This window comes from Nicotiana attenuata, unplaced genomic scaffold (assembly GCF_001879085.1).
Source record: "Nicotiana attenuata strain UT unplaced genomic scaffold, NIATTr2, whole genome shotgun sequence".
Taxonomy (NCBI): Eukaryota; Viridiplantae; Streptophyta; class Magnoliopsida; order Solanales; family Solanaceae; genus Nicotiana; species Nicotiana attenuata.
Window position 1 is genome coordinate 39,953 of NW_017673638.1, and position 9,875 is coordinate 49,827.

The 9,875-nt window shown below is 42.0% G+C and overlaps 1 pseudogene; it reads right to left on the reverse strand.

The window, feature by feature from the left end:
* Positions 1-2,069: 2,069 nt before the first annotated feature.
* LOC109216923 lies at positions 2,070-5,348 on the reverse strand (annotated as a pseudogene).
* Between the last annotated feature and the right edge of the window lie 4,527 nt (positions 5,349-9,875).

Consider the following 9,875-nt stretch of genomic DNA (forward strand, 5'->3'; position numbering starts at 1 on the left):
GTTAACGATGCGCCGGAATGAAGGATATATCTGGCCAAGCGTCACTTGGTATTGTTGGCAAAAATCAAGAAAACTGGATCAATGAGACCCAGAGCGGGATCGGCAGGGCCAAGCGTGAATGGGTAAGTGTACACGCTTAAGTACCCTGCTTTGTGGGTAGTAATGTCCTCTTCAGGGGAAGGGATCACTACATCTTTGTTCTCCCAGTTGCAGTCCTTTTTCACCTGCTGGAGCTCATCTTTAGTTATCAAACAAATGTATCGAGATATGGGCGCCTGGTGTCGATACAGGTTTCTCGATTTTCAAATCGGAGGTTGTTTCACACGGCAGGGGAATACACTCCTCGATACGAGGTGGCACCACCGTTTTACTTCTAGTCGGTCGCGATGATGAAGAGGCTTTTTCTTTTTGGGGAACAGATTTAGATGTTTTAGCCATTATGGTGTAGAAATTCAAAGAGAAAGGGTTGATGATGAAGTAAGGGCAAATTAAAGAGAAGGATGAGCTCAGAGAAGTTGAAGGAGTTAATGAGATTTTGAAAACGATTAGAGAAATAAAGTTTGCAAAAATTGTGAAGTTGGCCTATTTATAGAAGTCACTTAAGCGTATTGGGGAAGCCAAAAAGCCGACCGCCAGCTACCTCCAACTAATGACCTTGGAAACTGCACAAAAGCGACCTGTTAGTCACTTCAGCCGCTAACATCACGAGATTGACATTGGGGTCCGAGGTGTCGAAGCATTGAAGATCAAATCGTTTCTTATCGACCTACTCTAAGAAATGCGGGGACTATCTGTATACGGTCAAAATCAGGCACGCCCGATTTCCAGGCTCGAGGGATCACCTTATGTCCGAGTTTGGGTAATGTCGAGTTTGAGGTCGACGGACCAGACTCGAGCTCGGAGACAGAATTCAATGTCCGAAGATAGGAGTACGAGGAATACCGAAGCCGAGTGCGCTCGACCTTGCAAATAATGCTGTTATAAATTTCTAACAGAATGAGCGAGATTCCTGCCACGTCCCTAAAATCATGGCGCAAATCCCGGATAGAATTGTACGATTTCGTACTAGGCGGTTAGACAGTTGTATCAATAATATTCCTTACTGTAAATAGAAATGTAGCTTACTTAGGGTTTCCCTATTATATAAAGGGCACCCCAATCATTTGTAACATATCTAATCATTAGAAAAGAATATACTATCCTACTTTTCTCGCTTATCGTTCATCAGAGCTGTCTTTGCTTTATTGTTCTTGCTTTATTGTTCTTGATTCATCTCGAGGTCACTGAGCTCGAGGTCGATGCTGCTAAACAACACTGGTTAGATTTACTTGTTTCTTTCATTTATAACTCATATTTCTTGATTATTAATTAGTATTGAACTTAATCACATATCTTTAAAACCATAAATCAAATTTAATTATTACTCGTATTTTTCGAGGTAAACAAATCGAAGAGTGGATATTGATGGTTTAAATTAATTAATATATGATCACAACATCAGAACATTGGCATAGAAACAAATATTGTTGCTATTATTACTACTACTAGCCATCTCCCCCACCCAAAAAGAAAGAAAAAAAACAACGACTTGGCACGTGAAACATTAGCCTCAACCGTTGTGCGTTACAAATCTCTATAATTTCCATTAACTAATGTTGTAGTTGATAATCATGAGAACTGCAATTATTAACTTATATATTATGTTAAGATTTTGCTATATTTTATGTAACAAATGCAAATCCTAACAACATTAGTATTTAAATTTAATGTCCTAAAAAATAACCGAAAACTAACTAAGCAAATAAAATTTGTAAAGAAAATAAGGTGGTTGGGATAATTAAGTTTAGTATGAGTATACATAATAAACTAACAAAAAAGTTGATATAATATAAATTTCTTAATATAACAGTCTGAATCGAACAATAACATTCTAACTATGTCTACTCATCTTCCTCTCCCAAAAACTCTCTCATCTCCACCCCCCCCCCCCAACCTCCACCATCCACCCCACCCCCTCCCCCCAAAAAAAAAACAAAATAGAAAAAGACAACCACTTAGCACACGAAGCCTCAACCATTGTGCGTTACAATCTCTATAGAACCCTCTTTCTCTTTCCTTTTCTCGTGCACTTTCATTTTCATATACATTCCATAAAAATATGAAGAAAATCCCCATACACATAACAAAGTGGAAACTATTTTAGTGCCACCAAATTTATCCCCATACACTAAAACCCCACCCAAAACATTAACGGCCATTAACGCCGTCATGCAAATACCGCCTGTCAACGAACTTGTCAAGAACACCATCCCAGCAGTACCCATAAAACATAACTGCCAAGTCACCACGTTAAATATTACCGTTAACCAGTAAGCTTTTTCTCCCAAATCAAACACATTTGTACTCTCTTTTTTCACCTCCGAAAATCCACCGTCTATTGTCATTCCCACCGTGGCCAAAACCGTTGCTGCTAATTCCATCACTATTTGCATTTCCACAACCATAGAATAGCAATAAACTTTTGATATATTTTTTACATTAACGGAAGATAAAGAGCGAATAATAATCCAGCACCAACTGTTGATAAAAATCCTATTAAATACTTTGACTTTGTCAAACCTTTTGGTTTGTCATGGCTTGAACCTAAGGCTAATAGAACCGAACTAAGTGTTATGTTTGACAATAATTACGGAAGTGATAAGAGTGAAAGCTAACTGTGAAGATAAGACAAGAGAATTTAGCGAAACGGGAAGATAAGAATTACCCCAAGAAAATAAAAGGTTGTTGAAACCTAATAAAAAACCAATAAGAATAGAGAGTGACAAGATTTTAGGAGTGAAACCAGTAAATGATTTTCGTATACCCAGTTCTTCAGCTGCATATTATTAATTTCAGCACTTTAATCCAAACACGTAACTGCTTATTTTTTAAATTAGTTTCAGCACTAGAAAGTGCTTTTCAGCACTTAATGCTTATCAGCTACTCTAAATCAGCTAAGCCAAACGGGCTCAAGGTCTATGTTTTGTGGTTAGTGGATGGGTGAGTAGTGAGTTTAGTATATATATATAAAGGTGGGCTTTAGTGAGAGGCTAACCCGTGACCTCCTGGTCACATGGCAACAACTTTATCAGTTACGCCAAGGTTGTGTTCTTCCTGCTTAAAAGGTCTATTTTCTATGGAATTTACTGGCTCGACTAATATAAATTAAGTCATAAAAAGTCCATTACGAAAGTTTAGCATTTTCTACTGGTTTGAACCTAAAATCTCAAATTAAGGTTGAATAAATTAATGTCCAGGCTAGTGTTGTTTCTTCTTCTTCTTTTTCTTTGAGCTGTAAATATTTCACAATTTTAGTAAATAAAATTCTTTAATTACCAAAAAAAATATTTTGTAGTGAATATCGATAAATAACCTTATGTATACAATAAGTAATAAGTTGGATTAATAAATTAAACTAGATTTGTAAAAGAATATATTAATGAATATTATACATATATTCTTGCATAAAATTGATTGCTAGAACAGCTGACAGCACCACCACACAATCAAGAAAGGAAGGCACAGATGTGAGCATGAGCAAAACCTTTCGGCTAATCTTAAGGAGAGGGAGACAGGCTGCTTGAGTATCCAATATCACAATCTAATGTGCATGATGATGATAATGATTAATGATGCATTTTTATCATATGATATGCTCAATAAGATTTTAGAAAATATAATATGTGAAAAAGATATGGAACAACTACAAGAAATTAAGAAATTTTTATTAATCCTGATTTGAATTTCCGGTAATTCTTGATTCAAACTCGTGAAGTTACTATTTGAAAAGTCCTAATCAACGAGACTTATAGTTTAGTAGTATCACTAGAAGTTTTTCTCATGATAAGTGTGAATTCGATTCTTACTGTTCCTCTTTCCCTCCATTAATTCTCATCCCCACGTAATAGGTGTGGCAGGAGAAACATCAGATTACATGCGTTTGTAATGTCATGGGCTACTTTCCAGCCATGCCCCATGACCCCTTGGATGTATCCCATGTTGTCCAGACAAGCCTCCCAACTCCCAGCGTCATGGTCGGCCCCGTGGTCTCGGTAGCGTCAAGTGACAAGCGCGCATGTGCCTCCGTCGCCCCACCGATAGCCCTCGCCAGCGCCCAGCGGCTGGCGGATGCCAACAGTGCCACGGGCACAGACCATGATTGATGCCAACAGCGCGCGCGCGCAGATCCTGATGCCTAGCCACCGCCCAACCGTAGGTAGATTCCAACAGCGCCGCGCGCATAGGCCCTGATGCCAGGTGCCAACGCCTAGCCGCAGGAAGATGCAAATAGTGCTGCGCGCAGACCCTGATGTGAAAGACAAGGTTGCTGCCGACGGACTTGTTTCTACCTTGTAGAAAACTAAGTCCTTTTCATTGTAAATATAAAGTAGTTTCATTTAATTTACTTTCAGTGTGCCTCTACAGCTTAGTTAGGTCAAGTCATGTAACTTTAGGTTTTTTTTAAGCATTATTAGGGGGGGTCAAGCAATCAAACATTCGAGCAAGCAAACAATTCTATGTACTAGCGTCTCTCACCCTCGACACCGCGTAGCCTTTTTAATAACTTTCATTAATGCAATCAAGCTTTAATTCTCAATTCTCATTTCAGTTCTCTCAATTGTTCTTGACCTTCGTTTTCCCGTATGGTACTGACAATCTCGTCTAGCGTACGGTGGGGGCCTCAATTGGCTACACTGACATCGGTTACTTCGCCTTACATCGCCCTTCCAAGGAATCTCAGGAAGGCGCCGCCTAATAGTTGGTATCAGAGCCTAGGATCGACATCGGACGAGGGAACACATTGCCATTACTACCATTTCTGACCATGGTGAATCATGTGGATCGCATCGCAGCCCTAGAAGAGACGTTTGACGTATTACGACCCATCGTGGATACACTGCCTGATCTAAGAACCAGCCTAGTGCAAAGGTTAGACGACCTAGAACGCAGAATGCTGCAGGCCGAAGTTGACATAGAAAATATCAGTCGCAACTCTGAAGGAGACCGGCAAACGACAGCCACAGAGGCAGCCAAAACTTATGGCAAATTCAAGAACCTCCAATAGGAGCGCACCGAGGATTTAGCCCATAATGAACAAGAGGCAGACGGTGTGACTGCCATGCAGCAAACAATAGACAACTTGACAGGCCAGCTCAATGTTGTTAATGCTGCCCTACAAGGCCTGCTTAGAGGAGGCAAAAACAAAATCAGGGGTGCTGTGAACCTCGCCCCTGTGCCACAATAGTTGAAAATTCTGGAGCCAAAGCAAGACAATAGAGCTCGGGATGATAAAAAGTGGAGAACTTCATCTTCGACTTCGAACAGTACTTCGATGCTATGGGGGAAGAAGCAAAAAATGTAGCAATTGCTGCCATGTATCTTCAGGGTGATGCTAAACTCTGGTGGCGGGTGAAATACGAAGCCATCAGGACCGGGGAAGATACTCTTAAGACATGGGCAGAACTGAAGGTAGCCATATGCCTGCAGTTCTTCCCCGAAAACGTTGAATACAATGCACGAAGAAAGCTATGGGAGCTCTGCCAGACCAGGTCAGTGCGGGATTACGTGTGGGAATTCCCCGCGCTCATGCTAAACATACGGGATATGGGTGCCAATGAAAAACTCTTCGCATTCATAGAAGGTTTGAAACCTCATGCCCGTATGGAGCTACAAAGACAAAGGGTTGATACCCTGCGCAAGGCGATCCAAGCTGCGGAGTGCTTTAGGGATTATCATATGAAAACTCAAATGATAGGCCTCAGCCGCTTGTCTGAGGGGGATACAACGGGAGCCAGCCTAGCAATGGTGGCTCTAGTAGAAATGGAGGAGATCGGTGTGCAACCAAACCTAAGACTCCTTCCTCAAGCAGCAACAGTGATGCATCCATCAACAACAATTAGGGAGGAAGACCCCTTCAGTATGTCGTCATTGTGGCGGGCCACATTGGAAACTGAATGCCCACATACACAAATCAACGCTCATCAAACTGTTGATGATGGGGCGGATGACGGCTCAGACGAGACAGAACCAGTAGGTGCCTTCAATGCAATTGTTGGCTCTATCCCTGATACCTTAGTGGGAACCAGTGCTGGTATCCGTAAGAAGAAGGACTCGTGCCCAATCACCAAGAAAGGGAAAAAAGGCAGATAAGATGCCTCCTCCTACACAAGAGAGGACCTTAATGTTCGACGAAATAAAAGTAAAAGTAAGCCCACTGGGCAACGATAGACATGGGTGCCACCCACAACTACTTAGCCTTGACTCAGGTGTAGCGCCTTGGTCTGATTGTGGAAAAGAGTAGGGGTCGTGTCAAGGCTATCAACTCACCACCCAAACCAGTGAGTGGAATATCCAAAGAAGTGCCCATGAAGCTTGGCCGTTACGAAAGAAGATTCAACCTACGCATCGTAATCATACCGCGTAGCCTTTTGTAATAATTACGTCAAGTCATCAAACATTTTAGCAAGCAAATAATTCTCTGTACTGGTGTCTCTCCCCTTCCACACCGCATAGCCTTTTGTAATAGCTTTCATTAATGCAATAAAGCTCTCATTCTCAATTCTCAATTCTCAATTCTCATTTTAGTTCTCTCAATTGCTCTTGACATTGATTTTTCCGTACTGATAACTAGGGATTTTGACGCATTTTATACTCCTTCTTGCTTATGTTTTGATTAGAAATTCATACAAAATAGTCCCAAAAGGCTCACAAGTTGTGCTTGATTGCAGGTTTAATCATCAAAGTAAAGAGATGTCAAAGATCAGCTCAAACGGAGTGAAACTTGCACAAGTGCCAAGGACAAGACAAGCTCAGGCTAAACAGGCCTAGTGCGGCCGCACACCACTTTGTGCGGTCCGCACTAGGAGATTCAGAGAGGCTCAATTTCAGACCAAGCGGAAATGCGGCTGCACTACCATTTAGTGTGGTCCGCACAAAGATCAATGCAGCCGCAGTTCATTCTCTGCGGTCCGCGGTGAGGAGAATCAGAGAGTGCCATTTTCAGAGTTTCAAGCCTCCGCGGTCCGCAGTCCATTTTACGCGGACCGCACAAGAAGCCTCCACGGCTGCAGTCCATTCTGTGCGGTCCGCGGAGCCCAAGTTTAGAGAGCTAGATTTTGAGCCAAGAGTCCTAGTGCGACCGCAGTCCATTTTGTGCGGTCCGCACTAACCCCGCAGGGGCATTTTTGTCCAGATTTTTCAGCCTATTATAAATAGCTTCTTTCTCTTTATTTTGGGTATCAGATATTGTAATTGAGCAACTGCACTCGTGGGAACGACTTTCTAAGCCATTTTGGGCAATTTTAGCTACTTTTAATCATTGAATCTTTGTATTTAATTTAGTGATTAATTATTATGAGCTTTTCTTCATATATTTCTTGCTTTTCTTCTTAATTATGAGCAGCTAGACCCATAAGCTAGGGTTGTGGTTCAACCCTAGTATGGGTAATTGATGGGCCTTGTAGTTTAGGGCTAAATTGACTATGGATGTTTGTTATTTGGGCTAATTTCATGGTTAATTTCTGAATTAGTGGTTGCAAACACTAGTTTGTGTTGAGTTGACTTGAGCTCTTCTTGAGAAAGAGAGCCTAAGTCTCCGAAATTGGTCCAACAATAATTGGGGCGTACTCAAGAGATTGATATCCCCAATTAAGGGGTTAAACCTCGAGAGAGTAATACCCGAATTGACCCCTAGTTGCTTTTGCATATTTGCTTACCCAAATTGGTCTTGAGAAAGCCAATTCGAGGAAAATCACTCGAACCACCGAGAGGTGTAGAGTGGGTAAAGTCATGCAACGGTTATAACATACTCCCCAAAAAGTGTCGAGCATGCCTTAGATTCAAATACCCGTCAATTGACCACCTAGGCGGTAGTCACTACCCTAGTGCCTCTTAAACCCATTTGAACAACTCGCAGCATTATAACTCTTAGCATAATTTAGTTGCAATTACCATTTGTAGATTGATAATAGTAGAAGTAAACAAAAAACCCAAAAATGAATAGAAGTGTAATTTGGAACACATACACAATTCTACACTAGATAGATACTCGATTCCAATTTCTAGCTCTCTGTGGATTCGATCCCGACCCTAAATCGGGTAAAACCTGCTCCGACGCTCTCTCGCTACTTATATAGTAGTGCGGAGTAGGCCGCAATCACTTTTTGGCGCCGTTGTCGGGTAGCTAACGGTTTTTGGCTATCTATTTAGTTAGATTTGTGTTTTGTTCTTCTTTCCTTCTTGTTACTAATTTGTGTGTGACAATACTTCAGATACCAAAATGGCTTTAAATGCTAATGACCCTTTTGGAAATGTGAATGCGGGGGAGGAGGTAGATGACATTGGAGAAGAAGAGGTGCCTCTTGTACCTCAAGGACAACGTAGAGGCCTCCAGGCTAATGCAAATGACAATATTCCAGACCCTCCTCCGCCACCTCCAAGAGTGGCTCCAAGTGTTCTTCCCAACCAAAGCTATGCGAGTGCTATTGTCCCGCCCTGGATTCGAGCGGGCAATTTTCAAATAACCAACGTGATGCTGACATTACTGGAGCAACGGGGGTATTTCACAGGTGCTCCCACTCAGAATGCGTACAAACATCTCAAGGGGTTCGTGGATACCTGTTGGGGGAGCAAGCAAACCAATGTGTCCGAGGATGCACTTCGATTGAGGCTTTTCCCTTTCTCACTTAGGGGGAAAGCATTGGACTGGCTTGAGCGACCTACCAACCATTCCATCACAACTTGGGATGAGTTGGCGGATAAGTTCATGGCCAAATATTTCTCACCAGGGCACATGGCAGCACTACGGGATGAAATCTTAGTCTTCATGCAGGAGCCTACTGAACTATTGCACGAGATCTGGGAGCGATACAGAACAATGGTGAAAGAATTCCCCAACAATGATATGACAGAGGCGATGATACAACAAACCTTCTATCGGGGCATCAATACAATAAACCAATGCATAGTGAACCAATTGGCTGGGGGTAATTTCATGAAGCTGCCTTATGATGAAGCTTGTGAGATTCTTGATGAAATGGCTGACACATCCTCCGCTTGGCAAAGTAGAGCTAATGTGCCTCAGGGTGGCCCCACGGTTACTCATTTGCACAAAGAACTACATGACCATGGACAGGCTATAGCAGAACTTACAACAACAATGAACCAATTAGCAAAGGCACAGTTGCAACAAGTCCAAAGTCCTCACCAAGTGAACGCTATGGAGGGTGTTAACATGCTAGTGAACCAAGGAAGGCGAAGAGGTCAACAAAACCAAGGGAATTCGGCTCAATTTGACAATGATGGTAATGGATTTCCAGATGATGGCTATGAGGAGCAAAATGAGGAGGTGCAATATATGAATAATTACCAAGGCCAAAGAGGAAATTCTTCCAACCAACAACAACAATGGTGATCCCAGGGCAATTGGGGTAACCAACAACAAGGTAACAACAATTGGAACAATTAACATCAAGGGAACAACAATTGGGGAAATCAAAATAACAACCGCAACAATCAAGGAAACTGGGGCAACAACAACAATTGGGGTGGAAATAACAATAACCAAGGCGGTGGAACAATAACCAAGGAAATCAGGGGCAAAGCTTTCAAAGGCCCCCAATGTACCAACAACCGAGCAATCCACCACATTTTCCTTCCCAGGGTCCTAGTTTATCCAACAATGAAATGGGTAGAACTGAAATGATGTTCAAACAAATGATGAAAAAGAATGCGGATTCCGATACGCAATTGGCTTCTCACAATACTTCAATTAGGAATTTGGAGGTGCAACTAGGTCAATCTCTCAGTCTCTAAATACACGCCCTAAGGGCGCTCTA